The sequence below is a fragment of the Camelus dromedarius genome, chromosome 2 (genome assembly GCF_036321535.1).
Source record: "Camelus dromedarius isolate mCamDro1 chromosome 2, mCamDro1.pat, whole genome shotgun sequence".
NCBI classification, from domain to species: Eukaryota; Metazoa; Chordata; class Mammalia; order Artiodactyla; family Camelidae; genus Camelus; species Camelus dromedarius.
This window is the reverse complement of record NC_087437.1, coordinates 115,760,846-115,780,203: the sequence shown is the minus strand read 5'-3', so window position 1 is coordinate 115,780,203 and position 19,358 is coordinate 115,760,846. Positions and strand designations below refer to the sequence as shown.

Here is a 19,358-nt window from a genome sequence, read left to right as displayed (position 1 = left end):
CAGAGGTTCTACTCACCTATAAAATGACAGATGGTTCAAATTTCTAAAAGTGTCAAGTTAGAAAAAGCACTCATCCTCCTTATTCAATGGCAATTTTTTCGTAGGTTGAATCTTGACAGGTGAGGTGGGAATTCTGTCACACGTAATTCAGATAACGGGAGAACACCTTGGCTCTAAAATAATCTTGAAAGGAAAAAAAAAATACAAACCTGTCTGCTAAGCCCTTACGAAAAAATCAGCTTAAATAAAGACTGGAGATGTCTCTATTTCCCATTCAGGTGTTCCAGACCTAACACCGATCGGACGAGAGGGACGCCTTCTGTCTTGGGTGGTAGGGCTCAGTGAACAGCAACAAATATTTAAGTCATCCAGAATCATTGAATATGCTCTAAATCAAACCCCCAAAAGACTTTGCAATTACCTGACACTTGTTTATCTGACAATTTGATAAACCTAGATTCCAGAATCCAACTAAGAACCCTAAGTGAGGAGAGAAATGCAACCACAAGAGACATCAGTGTCCACCGGCTAAACCTCGTGCAGTTCAGCACAGTAACTAAGGCAGACATGAGGACAGGCAGAAGACAGGATGTAAAAATAGGCACTTTCTTCTGCTGTACGGAAGAAAGATGTTTCTTTTTCTAATAAGGAATCCTAAGAAGCCTGGTTGACTGGATTCCCAGACCAGAGCAGACCCGGAAGTGGTGAATGAAGGCGGAGATGGGTTTGCACCTGCTAGCATGTGGAGAGCAGAGAGGTGAGGTCTGGCAGCGAGAGAGGAAAGCCCAGAGCTACACAGCCAAGAAAAAGAGCCCAAACGTGCAGCTGTTGGGCACCGTTCCTGCGACAGGTCTGTGTCGCAGGGCAGCACAGGATTTCAGGTTTCAGCAAGATGGCTGGGGGATGTGAGAATGCATTTAGATTACACTCGGCATGGTCGGCTTGCAGGGAAAGAGGGGTGTTTGCCACACTGCAGAAGAATTTCTGGCTTCAACTCAGAAGCCTTTGTGTATTTACAATAAGGGGAAAAACTCGGGCACTGGAATGTCCACCCTGCGGTGTGTAATCCCAAATTGCTGATACAGGGGCTGGGACCCAAGGAGCCATTAGCCTTCCTGGCTTCCAGTAGACATGTTCCCAGCCCAGGCTGTCCCAAGCAAGGATGCTCCTGCCACCCTGCTCTAACCCAGGCCTGCTCCGGAAGCCCTTCTGAGGGCCAGGGCGGTGTGAGCAGATGACACCCTCCGTCCGAAGGGGCCGCCTTGGGTCCTAGGAGGTACCCTGCCCTCTGGGGGCCACAGGTCCTCTGTGTTAGGGAGGAACAGCCCACTGTGGCAGCAAATGGCCATCCTGGGCCTCACATTCTTCAGAAACGAGCTTTATTTGGCTGAGTATTCTTAGGAGCTTGAATTCTTCTGCCTTCAGGAAGGGTATGCTCTGGGTTTCCCCACAGGGCCCCCTCCTCGAAATCTCCCCACCCCACACTCATCCCCTCCCTCCCCAGCCAGTCTGTGTCCCGGCCCCTGGGCGCGCAGGAGTCTGAGGCCTGTGACCCTTGTGTCCTGAACATCATGTGACAAAAGAGAGGAGGCTGTGGACATCGAAAGCGAGAAACAGGTTCAAGGCATGGTTTTGTTTGTTTGTTTGTTTTTAGATTTTTTTTAATTGAAATATAGTTGATTTACAAGGTTGCATTAGTTCTGGTGCACAGCATAGTGGTTCAGGCACACACACATAGATTCTTTTTCATATTCTTTTTCATTGTAGGTTATTACAAGAAATTGAATGCAGTCCCCTGTGCGATGCCTTCAGACCTTGTTGTGTATCTATGCTGTATATAGTAGTTTGTATCTGCTAATCCCAAACTTCTAAATTGCCCCTCCCCACCCCTTTCCCCTTTGGTCACCACAAGTTTGTTTTCTATGTCTGTGAGTCAAGGCCTGTTTTTTAAATCATAATCATTCTTTCCCACCCAGACGAGAGGCACCGACCGCAGTCCTCCACCCACACAGCCAGCTTGACTTGGGTGATGAATCTCTCATTTGCTTCAGTCTAAAGCAGTTAGATTTTGCCTGTCACTGTCCTCAGCTGTGCATGTTAAGAGTTGCCCAGAGCAAAGCCATCTGATTGCCAGGGAAGGATCAATTTCTGCTTCCTCGTTTTTTTTTTCATTTTCATCTCGATGTTTTTACTTTAAAAGTGCTAGTTGCACGTGGTAAGAAATTCAAATAGCATAAAAGAATATATAACAAAAACACATCCCCGGCCCACCCTCTCTTTGCCAGGGCCTCTCCTGGAAGAGATCTGCTCACAGCCCGTGGCATGCCTTCCAGATACGTTCCATACTTACTCAAGCATATGTCCACACGCATTAATACATATTTATATTGTGTTGCCCAAATGGAAACATACGTTTTTGCCCATGGTTGACTGCTTTTCTAAAAATATAATGTATGTAAGTATTAACATATTCTTTTTAAACTGCAAAGTAATATCCCATTTTATGGGTGTCTGCTCATTTGCATAGCTAGTGCTCTGCTGATGAATATTTAGATGGCTTCCTACATTTTTTTCCATTACAAACAACACTGCAAGGAAACTCTTTGATTTCCCTAAAATAGAATCTCAGAAGTAAGATTGATGGGCGAAAAGAGGATATGCATATTTTGCTTTTAAAGATGCTGCCAAATTGCCCCCCAGAGGTTGCGTGGATTCACAGCCCTCCCTCCAGAGGGGCACGGGCCGCACGCACAGACGTTCACCCTCACTGGAGGCAAACAGCTCACTGATCTTTGCTGGTTGCGTGAGAGAAAACGAGGCGTCATTTACATTTCTTAGAGTGGAGTTGAGCATTTTTTAATATATTTACTGGTGCTGCTTTCTCTGCCCTTTGCCCATTTTTTTTTTCAAATGGATTTTTAGCTTTTTCTTCTTGATTTGGAAAGTCCTGTTTTATACAAAGAAAATTCACCCTTTCTTCATCACGTGCCATGCAGATGCATGTTTCACAGTCTGTCCTGTGTCTCATGGCTTTCTTTGTTAATGATATTTTTATTCTTTTACCTTTGGCCTGAATATTTTTATAATGGTTTTATTTCATGTAGTGAAACTTACCAATATTTTTCCTTATGAGATCCTAGTTTTGTGCCATAGGCAAGCTCATTTTTCAGGAACACAAGAGTAGAGTTAGTCTTGCCCCTATTCCTATGTTACTAACATGAAATGACTGCCTTGTTTTCCCATAGTCCTTTTAACAGTCTAACTTTTAGACTGAGATCTTTGACCCAGCTGGACTTAGCTGGGAGCCCGCTTGCATTTCACTCTGAATGACTTCCTGGTTGTCCTAACACTGCCCACTGAACAGTCCATTCTTTTCTCCGCTCACTTGAATTCTCATACTTCGTGATTTTGCCTGACCATCCTCAGCAGAAGAAAACACAAATCGATAGTAAATATTCCTGATCTTTTGGTTTTAGTGACTGCTTCAAATATCAGTCTGAGCTCCTCTAAGCTGCCTGTGCCCACATGACCTTTCACAGTTGTTATTGTTGAACTGTGTCCCCCAAAACTGAGAAGGTAAAGTCCTAACTCCCAGCACCTAAGAATGGGGCATTATTTGGAAACAGGGTCACTGCAGACGTAATTAGTTACAATGAGGTCTTACTGGGGTACGATTAGGTCCCTCATCCTAACCCAATATGGCTGCTGTCCTTATAAAGGGGGAAATTTGGACAGAGACACGTGCTCCCTGAGAGCATCATATTAAGGTGAAGGCAGCGATCAGGGTGGGGTGGGGTGGGGGGATGTAGTGCATCTCCAAGCCAAGGAAGGCCAGAGAGGGCCAGCAAACCAGCAGAAGCTAAGGGAGAGGGTCTTGCAAAAGACCGTCCATCACTGCCCTCAGAAGAGACCAAACTGCAGACACCTTGATCTCAGACTCCGACCTCCTACCACCCCCATCAGGCTTTGAGATTTCCTTCCCTCTTCTGCCAACAAATAAGCATGCCAAGCTGGGAAAACAGGCCTTGAAGAGACAGTGCATCCGAGATTCCTCAGCTGAGAAGTATGGTCTGCAGTGTATTCACTGAACTGCAGCAAAGCCAATGGGCGCAGAGGAGGGGAGGTGGGAGGAGAAAGATGATGGTTTCTGGGAACCCTGAGGAAGAATTTAATCAAAGCTGCTCTCTTTAAATACTGTTTTTCAAAAAGCAAGAACCTTGAAAATCCGTCCAGGAATGGGGCTTTCTTGACTGCCACGTCTCTGGGCGTCCAAGCCATGGCTGTCCCCGGGGGATCCACACCTGCGACACTGGCTCCATCTTTTCCCGCAAATACGACTTTTCTTTCAGGCTTGTTGGGGCGTCTATGTGAATTTTTGGCGATGTCCTGTGGCTGATTTCCTCCCTCTGGGAACACACAACAGAAGAAATTATCATATAAATCAGGATGGTGATATGATCCAGGGGACACATGTTTCCAGGAATGTTGCCCTCGCTTGACGCCAGAGATGGAGCGCAGTGGGTGGGCGCAAGCTGAATCTACTTGGAAAGGCGGGCTGGGCGGCGGAGCTCTGACTCGGCCAGAGAGTGCCGTTCCCGAGGGTCTGCTCCTTCATGAAGCATCCCTGCCCCTGCTCCCCGCTCGCTCCAGAGCTCCCGAAAACTGCTGGGCTTGCAACACCTTCCTGGCAGGCTGCAGGGGCAGACAGGCGCCCTTCTGTAGTTCTCAGCAGACCACTCGGGTCACTGCTCAGGCACCAGCCCATCTGTAGGGGGTAAATCGGTGACCCCCTAAAAGATGAGTTTATGCCCTAAGCGCCAGTCCCTCTGAATAGGGCCTTATTGGAAAGAGGGTCCTCGGAGATGTAATTAAGCAAAGAATTCCAAGATGTGATCATCCTGGATAACCCACGTGGTCCCTAAATCCTGTGACAAGTGCCCTTATAGGAGACAGAAGAGAAGAAGGCACAGAGGAAAAGGCCATGTGAAGACGGAGGCAGGGACGGGAGTGATGAGGCCACAAACCAAGGAACATCTGGAGACACCAGAAGCTGGAAGAGGCAGGAAGGATCCTCCCCTAGAGCCCGCAGAGGGAGCCCGGCCCTGCTGACACCTGGATCTCAGACTTCGGGCCTCCAGATCTAAGAGAGAAAACATGCTGTTCTAAGCCACGCAGTTTGTGGCGATTTGTCACAAGATTTGGCAGCCACAAGAAATTAACACACCATCCCTCCGAGTAGCCCTCCCCTTCTGCTGTCTCTAAAAGGACATCTAAACAAATAGTATTTGTGGAATAAAGGGACCAGCAAGACAGAAAAGCATCAGGCCCAGGGCAGTCCCTCAGCATGTGGGCACACCAGACCTCTTTCCCCTAAATAAAGAAATAGAGCAGCAGGTAGCCGTCACCATCAACAGACAGCCATGGGACTCCGTAGTGGGTGAGCTCAGTGGGCCTAGGCGGCTGCCCAGAGCCCCAGCCTTCCAGAAACCACCGCCCCCCCCCTTTACCTTCTCTTCGTTTTCTTAGCTTTTTCATTGTTGCCAGCTGACTTCACTCGCATAATTCACCAGCCACGTAGACGTTCACAGAGAGAAAGTTTAATGAACAGCAAGACGAGAAAACATTATATGTGTTTCCTTTTAGAATCAAAAAAAAAGGTTATAAAGAATCAGACTGAGTGCAGACATTCCTAAGGAAGCAGGGCCTCTAGGGACAGATCAGAGTGAAGCCAACAGACTTCTGTCAGAAGCTCCTGATCAGATTACAGGTTTATATTCGGCTCAGGGCAACACAGGATCCTGCACTAAATTCACTGATAAGCATCCATCACTCTCCTCTCAGACCGAAACCAATACAGAACCATCCACAGAAGATGGAGAGAAGGGCCCAATCAGAGAAACTTAGCCAGTTATCAAATTACCACCTGGCTGTTTCTAGATGATCCTTCACTTCAGTTGCATTACCCCTGCCAACACCTTGGGGAATTCCTCCACTAATTTGAGAGTCTCAAGTTGTTGCCTCCAATGAAGAAATGCCAGGAAAAGTCAAGCATCGAGAACACTCAACCCCTGGAGAGTTAGAGAGACGAGAGGCAATCTGGGCCTTGGCATTATTATTTCTGAGGGGGCCATGGGACTACGCGCTAAATCTACTCTTTGATATGTACCAGGGAGATTTCTTGAAATTGCTTAGAAATCTTGCCATCAGCCCTAGGGAGTCACAGCTCCCTCTGCAACCAACATGTTGCTCACCCCAGTGCCCTTGATGGGAAACTCTGCAGAAATCTTCCAGTAGCAGTGGGTCCCCCTCTCGAGAGAGAGAATGGACTCTCCAGTGAGCACTGAGGTCTCAGAGGTGTGGGTTGAAAAAGCTCCAGGAAGGGTCGTGGAGATGGTGGCTGCACTGTTCTGTGCAGTAGGCATGTTAGTCTGGGCTCTCCGGAGAAAAAGAACCAGTGGGATAGGGATGGGTGGATGATAGATAGATAGACAGACAGACAAACAGACAGACAGGTAATAGCTAATAGATGGACATAGATAGATAGAAGACAGATAAAGACATTTATTATAAGGAACTGGCTCACATAGCTATGGAGGCTGAGAAGTCCCGCAATCTGCAGTTGCCAAACTGGACACTTGGGAGAGCCAGTGGTGTAGTCCAGTCCAAGTCCAAGTCCAAATCCAAGTCCAAGTGCAGAGGCAGGAGGAGACCAACGTCCCAGCTGGAAGACAACCAAACAGAGGAAGCAAAACCTCTCTTTCTCCACCTTTTTGTTCTATTCAGGCCTTTAACGGGTCGGGTGAGCTCCACCCACGTTGGGGAGGGCCTTCTGCTTTACTCAGTCCACCAATTCAAATATGAACCTTTTCCAGAGACACCCTCACAGACACACCCAGAGTACCATTTGACCAAATATCTGCGCACCCAGTGGCCCCACCAAGTTGACACGTACAATTAACCATCATGGTATGGATACCACAGGTTTCAATGGCAGCCACGTGGGGCGCAGAATCGGCCGAGCAGCCGTGCTGTGGCTTGGGCAGTGACTGTCCTTGGAGACTGGTGCAGTCTCAGAACCTGAGCTGGGGGTGGGGGGCATGCTAGAGGGTCCTGGGAAGCACAGGTCTGAGAAACAGCCCCGTCACAAGGACCGAAACGGGCAGGCCCTTGACGGCAGCCAAACGTTTGGGAAGCCAGCAGAGACGCTGTCACCATGCACGCTGGCTTGCCTTCCTGCAGGTGCCCTTAGTCAGTGGCTCGGCCGGGCGCCGGCTGATCGGAGCAGGGTCCCGCTCTCTGGTGAGCAGAGTCCCATCACCCTCACACACATGGTTCTTGGTTACATATTTCACTCTGATCTGTCCCGAGAGGACTTGTTTCCCCAGGAATTCCTACACCAAGTTGGAGTCTCCATATGCTTTTTCTCCCAAAAGGGAGAAAAATAAGTAAACAGCAACTGAACATGAGCTGTTGTTTATATGTGCTCCTGGCCAGTGGGGAAGCCACTTGAGAAAGAGTGAGTGGAATCTACATGTCTAGCCTTCGTATCTGAGACTTAAATTTTTACAAAGTGATTCTCTGTAGGTTATTTATTTATATACAAACATCTAGCTAGAGTCAAACAAGAATTTTAATAAAAGGAGTCACAATGTTAACTGGCCTTTCTGCTGACTCAGGGCTTCCTTGGGCACCGATGCCCACAGGTAACTCTCAGTTGCTTCAGAAATGAGTCATGAGGATGTTCGGTAAAGCCCTGTACGGTCAGTAGATAGGGTTTTTTCAACAAAGTCTAGGAGGGGTGTGAGTTCGGCATGCTGGCTCACTGCATAAGGCAGCCAGGAGAAGGCACTGAGACCAACGGAGCTCTGGGCACAGACGGTCCTCCCACAGTGACCTCACTCCCCTTCCTTCACTCCCTCACTGGCCAGTGGACACCCTCACCCTCGTGCTGGGTTTGGGTTGCCAGATCTCACCAGCTGGTTAAGATGAGGGCTGAGTCCACCTTCCCTTCACCCAGCAGGAACTCTCCTTCTTCCCCACTCTTCCACCTTTGCCCCAAATTCATGCAATTACTACTAATAAAGTTAAAAATAAGTCGCATTGACTGAGTACTTACTGCATGCCAGGCACTGTTCTCAATCTTGTGTATGTACAAATTCACAAAATCCTTACTCCTCTACAATGTAGACATCATTATTATCACCCTAATTACATGGGTGAGGAAGCAGAGGGAGATTTAATTAACTCGTCCGAAGGCACAGAGCTTCTGTACTGGTTCTCTGTTGCTGCACAACAACCTGCCTCTAAACCCAGTGGCTGAAAACAACAAATATGTTTCTGTAAGTTAAGAATCAGGAACTGCTTCGCTGGGCGGTTCTAGCTCAGGATCTCTCAGGGGCTTGCAGACGCAGCCAGGGCTGCAGTCTCCTGAGGGCTTGATGGGGCTGGCGGATCCACATCCACATGGCTGTTGGCTGGAGGCCTCAGTTCCTCCCCTTGTGAGTCTCCTTACACGCTGCCTGAGTGTCCTCACAAGGTGGCAGATGGTTTTCCCCAAAGCAGGCGGTCCAAAGAAGACAAAGGGAAAGCCTCAGTGCCTTTAGTGACCTCATCTCTCAAGTCACACATCATTACCTCTGCTTTTAATTAGTAGTTAGAAATGAGTTACTAAGTCCTGCTTTCCTGATAAGCCCTGCCACTATGAGGTTGTTCTGACTATCCACTAAGTTAGCCAGCGACTTCTCTCTGGTCCCATAGGACTTTGTACATAGCACTCAAATTGCATTTAACATTTTGTGAATTTACACCCTCGACTGGAAGGATATCTCTGTGAGAGTAAGGTCTGTGGGCCAGGCAGACAGCAGGCACTCCAAATGTGTGTGATGAGTAGATGGATGGACAGATGAATGGATGGGTTGTTGGCTGGTTGGATGGATGAAGTGATGGATGGGTGAGTGGATGAATGTGTTGATAAGTAGTTGGGTTGGGAGATGGATGGATGGATGGATGGATGGATGGATGGATGGATGGATGAGGGTTGGATAAATGATTGGATTCATGAACAGTTGAGTTGGTAGGTGGGTGGGTGGATAGATGAATGGAGACACACAGCTTCTGATATTATATAGCTCACAACGTTCCAATAAAAATAAGATTAACTATATAATCTGGAGAAATTTACTAAAGAAAAACATTATGGAAAATAGCCTAATCAGGATAAAACCATATGAAAAACAAAGCATAAAATTTTAATACAAACAACAACAAAATGGAAGGAGAAAGAAAGGAAGGGACAGGGGAAGAAATGAAAGGGCAAACAAAAGCACCAGTATTTTGCAAACCCAAAGATTTGGCTCCCTTGAGTAATACTGTTTTTTCCCCAACAGATTGAAAATAAACTGTCTGGGCCAACTTGCTCTCTGGGTAGGACACAGGCCGCGTGTGCCCAGTGTGCCACAGGAGCAGACCCAGCACTGAGCTGTTGCCATGGAAAAGCCATGGTCCCCAGGCTGTGTTTTCAGAAGCCCTCCCCCTCCCTGCCCCTGGGCTGTCAGGCTGCAGCAGGTGGGAGCTTGCCTTAAGCCACAGGAGGGATTGGTCCTGCAGTCAGAGGCAATAGTCCAAGGCCAGCAGGGCAGTGGGCACGCGGCATCCTGGCATCTGGGAGGAGGGACTGGAACCAATGATGGATTTCTGCCATTGGACAGACAGAGCTCCCTGCATAGCCTCAGCCTGGCCAGGAGCCGGATCCCTACAGTCAACTTGGACCAGGACTGCAGTCACTCCTGATAAGGTCTCAGGTCCCCGTGCTGGGGACGGTGGAGGTCGTGAAGGGGATGCAGAGCCACTGTGAGACCAGAGAACCCCAACAATGTGGGCAGAGCCCCTCCACTTTCTCCCGTGGTTCCTCAACCTTGGCCCCACTAACATCGGAGCTTCTTTGCTGTGGGGCCATCCTGTGCATCGGTGTCTTGCAGCAGCATCCCTGACCCCCACCCTCCAAGTGCCAGTAGTGCGCCCACCTCCCCTAGCTGTAACGATCAAAAGTGTCTCCAGAAGTGGCCCATGTCCCCAGGTGGACAAAGTTGCCCACTGAGCACCACTATTCTGGCAGGAAGGTCGACCGCTCTGCTTTCCCACTGTCCTGTTCATTCGCTTGTCACCTCCCTACAGGCCGGCCCTGGGCACAGCCCCTTCACTCACGTGACCCCAGCTGCCCAGGACCATGTGGCATGCCCACAGCCCTCGGTGGGGGCGCCCCTCTGAGGTCCTTCCACAGGACACTGAGGGTGTCCATCGCGTTCATTCCACAATGTTTTGTCAGTGTTCCACAATGATGTATCAGGTGCCCAGTGTCGGCTGGTAGCGGGGTACAAGGGTGACCAGAGGGCAGGGCCTGCCCTGGGGAGTTTAGAGCCCACCTGCCCACCATGAGCTCCTTGGGGTCACGGGACAGAGCTGGGACAAGACTTCCTCTCTTATCACGCACCCTCTTCTCGGGGCTGGAAACTTCTGCTCAGGGTGGGGCAGAGCGGAGGCAGCCAAGGACTGAGGCATCCCGGGGCTAAAGGCACCACCCCATTACACCCCTCCCAAATCCCGGGTCCAAGGAGAGATCAGGAGCAGTTCCTCCCGGAGGTGCTGGGGACTCCAGGACCCGAGGTGCAGCCCGAGCCGTCCCGGCGACAGCATCTTTCCCACCAGCGTTCGCAGTGACAGCCAGGTGCTCACTGTTCCGCAGTGACCAGAAAGCAACCTGGGCGGGCTCACCGTCCCCGAAAGACATGCAGGCGCGAGCGCCACCTAGTGCTGCAGCGCCCACACAGCAGGCCTGGGAGGCCGCGCACGCCGGGTGCCTGGCGGACAGTTTTTAAGAACTAATGCAAAACACAGAGAGAGACACTGCTGTCAGACACAGATAAGAACTATGCACACTTTAATCACACAGGGAACTATATTCAATATCTTGTAGTAACCGTTAATGAAAAAGAATATGGAAAGGAATATACGCATGCGTGTATATGTGTGACTGAAACGTTACGCCGTACACCAGAAATTGACTTAACGTTGTAAACTGACTATACTTCAATTTAAAAAATAAGTTAGAATTAAAAGAATAGATAAATAAATAAAACCAGTGCATTCCCTCCCTGAAAAACATCCCTCGACTCTACCCCCTCCCTTGTCAGGTTTAATCTGTGCGTGTTCGTATCTCCCAGGCAAAGGTAGAGCCGTCAGCCCTGGGACTGCAGACGATGGAAGGAAAGAGCTGCGGCGTTTGCACTAACCCTAAGCCAAGCGCAGTAATGTGACAGCGAACAAAGCTGCTCAGGTCTCCTGGGCTCAGTCCAAGCCAGGCACTTACAACACGATGTGAAGGGTGTCCACTGAGTTAAGCCCCAGGCACCTGGGAGCTCCGGACAGGGCCGCCTGAGGCCACCCGGGAGACCGGCGCGAGGCTGCCTGGGGGAGAGCTGCCCTTGCCTCTCCTTAGCCCTTAACTGAGCAAGTTGTCCAGATTGTATGCACCCATTCATTCGTCATTAGTTGAGCACATACTAGGCAGTGTTCTCGGTCGGAGGCACGCAGCAGTGCGTGAACCAGGCCCCGCTTTCACGTGTTTGTGTGCGAGTGAGCAGGAGAGAGAAGCTCAGTGAGAAACTACGCGGGTCGGGGGGTGGGGAGGAGGGACGTGCACAAAGGAAAAGGAAACGGGGCTCTGGAGTAGGGGGTGTGTGTTAGGCAGGGGAGCCAGGGAAGGTCTCTCTGAGAAGGTAATGTTAGAACCTCCCGGGACAGGGAGAGTGTGAGCCACGAGATCGAAGAGGGAGAGTGTTCCAGGCAGAGAGAGCCTGAGTGCAAAGGCCTCGCGGTGAAAGGCAGCTTAGAGAAAGCGAGGAGGCTGGTGTGGCTGGTGAGGAGGGGCGTGGGCCGAGCTGGGGAGCGCGATACCCCTGGCACCTGACCCAGGAGCCGTCGTGGGCCACTGTGAAGGACCGCGGGCCTCTGCTCTGAGAGGGGAGCTGTGGATGGCGTTGAGCAAGGGGTGGCGAGATGTTACATGCGTTCTTAAAGGGTCATGTGGCTACTGTGTGAGCTGAGATGACCTAGGTCCAGGTTTGCCTGGGCGGAGGGGTCTCCCAGGAGGTGGTAGGACAGTCAGTGCTAAATCTGAGAGTGACAGCAAGGCTGGAGGAGCTGGTCGCCCTGGGCGTGGCTAGCGGCAGGCAGAGGGGGAGAGGCCTGCGGCAGCCATTCAGGCAAGAAGCGATGTTGGGGCAGTTTAGGTTGGAGGTGGGAGAGCCGCCCGTGAGCTCCATGTCTGCGCCTGGGCATGTGCAGGGGCTAGTGGGTTCTTCCCTGCCCCACACCCCAGAGCAGCCTGTTTTCACTGTCTCCATGGCCCCTGGATGGAGGCAGACTTCACGTGGGTGGAATACACTGTAATCACTAAAGAGAAACCCCAGAGCTAAAAGTCTCACCATGAAAGCGGACAGGTAAACCCTGCTCTTCAGCCATCTGCTCTTCCGAGGCTCCTCCAAGTGTCTCCAGTGTGTAGCCGGGATAGGTCCCAGCAAGAGGCTCTTCCCCTTCTTGCCTCCAATGATCCACCTGGAAAACTCCTACTCATCCTTCAAAGCCCAATCCATCTTTTTTGAAGACTTCCTTGCAACCCTCTCACCCAGCAGACCCCTCCCTTCTCTCTGCCCACCTCTAGCCCTGAACACACCTCTAAAATGAATGCACCCATCTATCTGGTTACCACATATGTCAGTGTCTGCATCCTTGTGTCTGACCCATCCTTGCATCCTGGTGCCCAGCACAGCATCCAGTCCTTAACTGGTGTGTGATGAGTGAGTTGAATCCATCATAGAAACAAGTGAGCCCGGCCACTGGACCAGGAAAAGCACTGTTCTGGGATATGCCCTCATTTCTGAGGCTTAGAGATGATCCTGTGCCTGAAAAAGGAAGACTGTAGCTCCAGGAGGGAGGATGGATGAGCTGGAGAGAAGCCGGGTTGGAGAAGGAAGAAGAAGCAGCCATCTCAACAGCTTCTCCTGACCTCAGGAGCATCTTACAATAGTAGGTGCTCACCATGTTTTCAGTGTGCGCGGAGCTGCCAGCCTTCCTGCAGCCAGGGTCAGGCCACCAAGAGCATGGGCACCCATCCACTGGGAGCCTGTCCTCAGTGGTTCTCAGCCATGGCTGCATCAGAACCATCTGCTGAGCTTTGAGCAAACACTGCCCACAGGCAATGACATCAGAATCTCAAGGTGGAGCCCAGGTGGCAGTTCTTTTGAGAAACTCCCAGAATCTGCCAAGCACCCCCCACAACCAAGAATTATCCAGCCCCAAATGCCCTCGGTGTGCTGCTGCAGAACCTGACGTAGAGATACGAGGGGTGACCCAGAAGGAACTAACACTTACTGGCACTCGTTACACACTCAGCTCTGGTCTGGGTGCTTTGCCTCTGTTCTCATTTGATTTTTAAGGGAAATAAAATGAAAGAGGTACTAGCATTGTATTCTCATTTTACAGATGAGGGAAGTGCATCTCAGACAGGTAGAGGGACCTGCCTGGGAGTTGGATGTCCCAGCAGCCTTCTTAGCAGCTCCATCCCTCATCACACACCAGCCCCCGGGTCATGCCATCCCGCCCAGATCATGAGAGTCCAGCTCAGCCTAGGGTCAAAGTATCCAGGGTGGGGCTTAGCACTACTCAACAGGAAAGAAACCAAGACTAGGGGCTCTTGGACCCACAGAGGCTGACCTCCCCCATTCCCCAATCTACCCTTTGTACCCCATCTTCTCCCCTCTCCTCTGAGCCCCAACCCGGGCTGGAATCCCTCTACTCCTAATTGTGTGGTTTACAGAAAATCACTTAACCAGTGCCTGCCTCAGTCTTCCCACCTACGAAATGAGAATTAGTAATACCTTGCTCTCAGGTTCTCAGGGCGCCTTTGGGGTGTAAAATAAGGTCACACAGAAAAGCCACCAGCCGAGGCCCCGGCGTCACAGCACTGCGCTCGCTTCTGTCTCCTCCTTCCACGTGCCTCCCGTCTATTCTCTAAACTCAACGCATACGTCCTCCAGGAAGCCTTCCCAAACCACGTCTGACACTTCCATCCTCCAAATAACTAAACCACCACACCTTTAGCACGAATTCACACGTCGCTCTCAGCTGCTGTCCAACTCCGTCAGGATGTTTTGTTTCTTAGATACACTTTAAATTGCTAAAAGGCAGTAGACTTTGAGGAAGAAAATCGCCCGTGATGCTTGTTGGATGGGTGGCTGATTTCACCCAGCAGATGCTTGGATCCACCTAAAACCCTATTTTAGTTCTGTTCTGCCTCGAACCGCTGAGAAAGGCAGGAGGGGTTCGTCCTCCTAGACAGAGCTGTGTGAATCCCAGCTCTGACTCTTACTAACACCGAAGTGGCAACTCCCACCTTGAAATTAGGTGGAATAATTAAAAATTGCCTTCCCGCCTGGTCTCACGGTTTCCCTTTACAATTCAGAAGTACTTCTGAATCCCACGAGCTTTGTCTGCATCTTGCCAGTTGCTAAAGGTTTATTGGAAAACCAGAGTGAGTCATGATTACCTCCTCCCTGGAGAAGTGACCCGTGATGCTCCACTTTCCCCACCATGGACAGCCTCATCAGTGAGGCTCTCTCGGGAACAACCTCCCCAACTAACACTGTTTTATGTTCCACAATCCGTAACAATAATAGTAGTTACATTTATTCAATGCTTACTCCCCCAAGTGACTTCCAATCACCACTCCTCTAATCCTCACAAGGACCCCGTGAGGTTTATATTATTGTATCCCATTCAGCAGATGACCAAACCAAGCCTTAAAAAGAGTCTTCTTTTTCCAGTCTCTGTACCATTAGAGTTATCTATCCCTTAAAAGTTTAAAAGAGCCCACAGTAGACCCACTTGGATTTTTCCTCCTGGTGTTTCCTTTTCATGAAGTCTTTCCACTACCAATTCAGTTTAATAGTTATAGGACTATTCAGGTTTTTCTATTTCTAGTTAAGTCAGTTTTGAGAAGTTATGTATTTTTTAGAAATTTGTCTATTCCATCTAAATTTTCAAGTTTACTGGTATAAATTCATATTTCTTGTTACATTTTGATATCTCAATGCATCTTTAGTTATGTACACTTTTAAATTCCTAATACTGTCTATTTAAATTATCTTTCTTTCCAACTGTGTTCATCTCATTAGGGGTTGGTCACTTTCATTAGCCTCCGAAGAGTCACCTACATTACATTATTATTAATTATTAATGTAAATCGATTACATTATTGTTTTCTCTTTCATTACTTTCTGCTCTTCACTTGGTTGTCGCTTTACCTCTTTTTCTTTGTATTACTTCTGCTACTTTTCCCCTTTAAAATGGATGTTTCATTCATTCATTTTCTGCCTTCTTTTTCTTATTCTAATATGACTTAGGGTTAATTTTCTAATTCTCTAGTTTCATCCCACAAGTTTTGATATGTAGTTTTCTCTTTATTGTTCAATTCCAAGAGTTATCTAAAGTCTATGATCTCGGCTCATTCACTGACAAATTATTTGGACGTGACTATTCCCAAAAGCATGGCATCTCACTCATCTTCCTTGGTTATTGACTTCTAATTCAATTTCATTATGGTTGGAGAATGAGCTGAATGATAGCTTCTTTGGAACTTATCAAGTCTTGTTTTCTGACTTTGTACATGGTCAATTTAACACGTACTCTGGGTGTGCTTCAAAGAATGCAGTCCCAGCCATTGGATGCAGCGTTTGACATGTGTTTGTGGTATTAAGCTTGTTAATTGTGTTCTTTGTGTAGATATATGTGTTCTCACTGATTTCTTGTCTGTTTAATCAAGTACTGATAGAGACTTCATTACAATAGTGAACGTGTCCATTTCTTCTTGTTCTATTTTGAAATATATAATTAGATGTACATAAATTTAGCATATTTATATCTTCTCATGAATAGAAACTCTTAGCATCATGGAGTGATCCTTTCATCTCTTGCAGTAATTTTTGCCTTAATCCATTTTGTCACAAACCCATATGGCTACAGAAGTGTTCTTTTGGTTACTATTTGCCTGATATACCCCATTCTATTATTTTCCTTCAAGCTTTCTGTGTTCTTCTGTTCCAGGAATGCCTCTTATAAACAGGATGCAGTTGAATTCTTTAAAAATTCAGTAGGATCATCTTTGTCTTTTTACCAGGAAATTAGTTGAGTGCCCTAGATCAAAGGTCTGGTGGTGCAGTGGTTACACAACTTTCCTGTTCACATACTCCTCAAAAATCTGGGCAGACCATTCAGCCTCTCACATAGTTTTAATTTGACATCTAAAATATTTATCATAAGTTGAAATTATTGCAAAAGATTTGGGGCATATTATAAGTACTGACATTATATAATGACTACATAATTCACTTAAATATATTTCATGAGATGTAAATATATAACAATTCAATAGCTATCATCCATTTTAAAAACAAAAAGCAAGCTTTTCTTCAAACGTCTGAAATTTTAGTGTCTTTTTCTTTTTTCTCGGACTCATATTTTCATTTCACCTCCCCTACAGAATTTCATTCTAGTGCATTACACTTTTTGTGCTTCAAAATCTCTTGATCACAGTATTAGACTTCTTTACAACAAGAACATGTATATAAATTTAAATTTGAAAAAACTCTTCTCATCATAAGATTTCAAGGATTAAATTGTTTTCTTCTAGACAGATATCATTACAACATAAGAAGAACACAAATGATCAAAATATAGGTACGTTAATTTGGGGTGAATAATTATTAAGTACAAAAGCAAAATTTTTTTAAATATACATCTCCTAAGGACACGGGTGGGGTTTTTATTTTTATGTGTAGCTGTAGATTACTATTACTTATTGGTAATCTGAGACAGGGATGGGCTTTACTTCCATCCCAATTTAGTGTCAGTTTGGCTACGAGTACTGATAAGCATTATTCCTATAAATACATAAATAGGGGTAGAATGGGCATCAATATAGCTTGTCACTCGGTTCTTCGAACTTCTTTGCAGTCATTTGTTTTAAAAATCATGTATTGATTAATCATCAAAAATTATGTTAAATGATCCACAAGCTGATACATGAATTAGGCCCTGCTTCAGTTTTGTCAAAAGCAATTCCTTAGAAACTAGCTACTTACAAAAGGATCCATTACTAGTCATTCTAGTCAATCTCATTCTCAGTTTCAAAGAATTATACAAAGGTGGGGGGGCTTTATCAAGGCTGTTGCCAACAGTATTAGTAGCTAACACTATTAACTAGTATCAAGTTAATAATCAAAGTAATCAAAATTAATTATACCAGTTACCCTTGTAGATAGGGCTCTCTTGCAGCCCATTTTCCAAAAATTTTAGAAAAATCAAAATATTCATTTCAATAGATCTTTTCAAAGGAAAAGTTGAATAGGATACTCAGTAATTAAAATTTTGGCAATATTTAATGCAAATGGTTCCCATATAAGTCTGAATGGTGTCAAAGAAACTCTACAACACTGTCTTACCTCTGATGTATGGTACCTTCTCTCAAAGAGATCTGTCTGTGTTGAAGGTGGTGAACACGCAGAGGGGATGCTCAGAGGCCCGTGGGTCCACCCCGTGGGGCTTCTCCCAAGCCCGGGTATTTCTACCACAGGGAAGCAGACGAGACGTGGAGTCCTGTGCGTGTGTGTTTGCTGCTTAGGTGACATGAGGCACCACCATCTAAGAGTCTATGTTTTGTCCTCATGGGAACAGTACACGCTGTGGACATAGTAAGGGGTGGAAGGGGCAGGATGGCTAAAGGGAAGTTGGTACCCGTGTGCCAGCCCACCCTGCAACACGTCTGGATTCAGAACCTCCCACCTGGCCCAGAACACCTGCCCCGAGCACTCCCCACCAGGGCGGTGCGCCGAAGACCCAGAGCAGCACCCAATTACAAGCGTGTCCACAGTTGGGAGGTTTCTTATCGCCCCTTTGTCTCGGGCCTCGGGAGATCCTCGCACTCTGGGGCATTGATGCTGGTGAAATGTGGCCATTCTCGGTCAAGGGCAATGAGACCAATGAAGAGACTGCAGGTGTGTGTCAGGCAGATGCGTCCGGGAAATGCTACCTGGACGGCGAGGCTCTGCAGGTGACGCTGTGCGGAGCGGCCTCACCACAGCGTCCCCGCGGCCATCTCACTTCCCTCCCCGCTTCCTCTTCCTGCCTCCAGGGCTTCCCTTTCCTTCCAGCTTCATCCTGTACTGGCACTGACATTTTTATCAGGTACCAGGCGTTTTAAGTGTTTCAGAGGGGAACAGTTTTCTGGTTGTCTGTGCTGCCATAGCATCAGAAACGAAAATGCTTGTGTAATTTTACAAAAGGTTTTGAGTCCTCACCTGTAGGGAAGGCGGGGAGAAGCCAGAAATGTACAAGATTGAATCCTGAAGTCGAAAACTTGGGCAAGTGTCAGTCAGCCTGTCCCTGATAGTCCCCGGCGGTCGAGGGTGATCGTGGTCCAGGCACTTAGTTGAGGCTGGAGACCACTGGCTCCTCTGAGCCCCATGGCAGTGCGGAAGCTGAGGCTGGAGCTGGCGCCCACCCTGGGGGTCCTGGGGGGTGGTTAGCCCAGGGTTCCCTGCCCTCGGATGGTCTGCTCCTCCCATCCAGCCTCTGCGCTTTCCCTCTTTTGTTCCTGCCTCTTTCTCTTTCTCATGCTTCCCTTTTCCATCCTCATCGTCTCAGCTACATCTCAGACCTACCTGGGTACTTATAGCATCTCTAGGCATTGGGGGTCACAAAAGATCTGCCCCATATGTGAGGGGGTGGACACTTCCCCCCACCCCCACTTAGAACAAGGGCTTCGCTTCCAGTAAGGGCAACCCGAAAGCTGGGGCTCACTCCTCGAGGGTTACTCACACCTTTTGGGTTCACTTCTACGACTCATCTGGTGTCTAGTTCACGGTCAGGAATGCAGCTTCCCAGTTAACACATTTCTCTTGTGGAACAGTGTGATCTGATTCAACCATGCTGCAGCTTCCAGGAGTGTCTGGAAAAAAACAAAACCCAGGGACTGCCTGTAACTCATCCTCTGAGCTCCACCCGCAGTTCCAAAAGCCTCTGAGAACTAAGTTCTAACCGACAAGCCCTTACAAAGCGGAGAAGCACTGGAGGCCAGGAAACTTGATTAAAATGCATCTCGTTTGAGAAAAGAGTTAAGAGTATTCCCAGCTCAGTCTCTCCAGCTAATGTAAACACGGAAAACAAATTACTCACTCAAGGAGCAAGAACAAGGAGTTTTATGTTTTGAAGTGCGGGAGCCAACGTTTCCAGACAGATACTTAATG

General features: G+C 48.0%; 1 protein-coding gene and 1 long non-coding RNA gene across 2 annotated transcripts in view; one reads left to right on the top strand and one right to left on the bottom strand.

The window, feature by feature from the left end:
- The window catches only part of KCNJ6 (potassium inwardly rectifying channel subfamily J member 6), a 256,348-nt gene that overhangs the window by 201,207 nt on the left and 35,783 nt on the right, over window positions 1-19,358 (top strand). The window lies entirely within an intron of this gene.
- Window positions 1,649-6,868, bottom strand: LOC116155307 (uncharacterized). Its single transcript, XR_004139178.2, has 3 exons — window positions 6,584-6,868; window positions 5,025-5,636; window positions 1,649-4,406 (listed from the first exon to the last, which is right to left on the bottom strand). It is a non-coding gene; the product is annotated as an uncharacterized LOC116155307 (long non-coding RNA).